We start from the raw sequence: 1,289 nt of genomic DNA, 5'->3' as shown, positions 1-1,289 counted from the left end.
ATGACTATTCACTGGTCCACAAGCCTGGCAAGGAAATGGGTCATGCAGATGCATTGAGTAGGCTGCCATTGCCTACTGTGGAGCCTGATCCCGCTCCTGCTGTACACATATTGTCCATTCAGGAGTTGCCTGAGTGTCCCCTCAATGCTAGGGATGTGGCTGCTGAAACTGCCACTGACCACATGCTCAAACGCGTGCTCTCATGGGTCCTGTCAGGTTGGCCTGACAGGTGCCCTGCGGAGGATTTTCAACATTTTTGGGTCAAGAGGCACGAGTTGTCCACTTTCAATGGCTGCCTCCTTTGGGGATCGAGAGTTGTGATCCCGGCCTCCTTGAGGGCTAGAATCTTGATTTCATTACATGAGGGCCACCCTGGAATCGTCAGGATGAAGGCGCTTGCACGCAGCCACCTGTGGTGGCCTGGCATTGATCGGGCCATCGAGGCCCAGGTACATGGGTGTCATGCATGCCAGCAGTCCAGGCCTGAAATGCCCCAGGCCCCTGTGCACAGGTGGGAGGAAACACACACCCCATGGTCTAGAATACATGTAGATTACGCTGGGCCCTTTCAGGGACAATTCTTCCTGGTTGTTGTTGATAGCCATTCCAAGTGGCTGGAGGTCGTGCCTGTGTCTTCTACCACAGCTGCCAAGACTATTCAAGTGTTGAGAAACATTTTTGCTGCACACGGGCTTCCAGATGTTCTGGTGTCAGATAACGGTCCTCAATTTACTTCTACTGAGTTTCAGGGATTTCTACAGGCCAACATGATCCGCCACGCTGCTTCGGCTCCTTTCCATCCTTCCACCAACGGTCTGGCTGAACGGATGGTCCACGTCGCCAAGGACGCCCTCAAGAAGCTGACTTACGGCAATTGGCATCACAGGTTGGCTGACTTTCTTCTAGCCCATCGTACTACTCCGTGCACTGCCACGGGTAAGTGCCCGGCCGAACTCCGTTGGGGTCGTCGGCTCGTGACTAATTGGACAGGCTGCATCCGGAGCGTGTAGCTTCACAGGTGTCTCAGCCACACCCACCACGGGTCCTGCATGAAGGTGATCCTGTCTGGGCCAGGAACTATGGGCCTGGTCACCTCTGGGTCCCGGCTGTGGTCTGCAAGGTCTCGGGGCCTCTGTCCTACGAGGTGTCCCTGGAAGACGGCCGCGTTCTTCGCCGCCACATTGATCAACTACGTGTGAGGCGGGACTCGCCTGGGGTTCCTCCTCAGTCTCCTCTAGGGGGGGAGGAGGAATGGGGAATGCATTCTGGGAATCAGAATCTGCTGCCAA

General features: G+C 55.8%; 1 protein-coding gene across 1 annotated transcript in view; it reads left to right on the top strand.

Moving 5' to 3' along the window:
* The window catches only part of FOXP2 (forkhead box P2), a 278,095-nt gene that overhangs the window by 211,851 nt on the left and 64,955 nt on the right, over positions 1–1,289 (top strand). The gene's annotated exons all lie outside the window — the stretch shown is intronic.

This window comes from Protobothrops mucrosquamatus, unplaced genomic scaffold, assembly GCF_001527695.2.
Source record: "Protobothrops mucrosquamatus isolate PMUCROS unplaced genomic scaffold, P.Mucros_1.0 scaffold551, whole genome shotgun sequence".
In the NCBI taxonomy this organism is placed as follows: domain Eukaryota; kingdom Metazoa; phylum Chordata; class Lepidosauria; order Squamata; family Viperidae; genus Protobothrops; species Protobothrops mucrosquamatus.
This window is presented reverse-complemented; position numbering and strand designations above follow the sequence as displayed.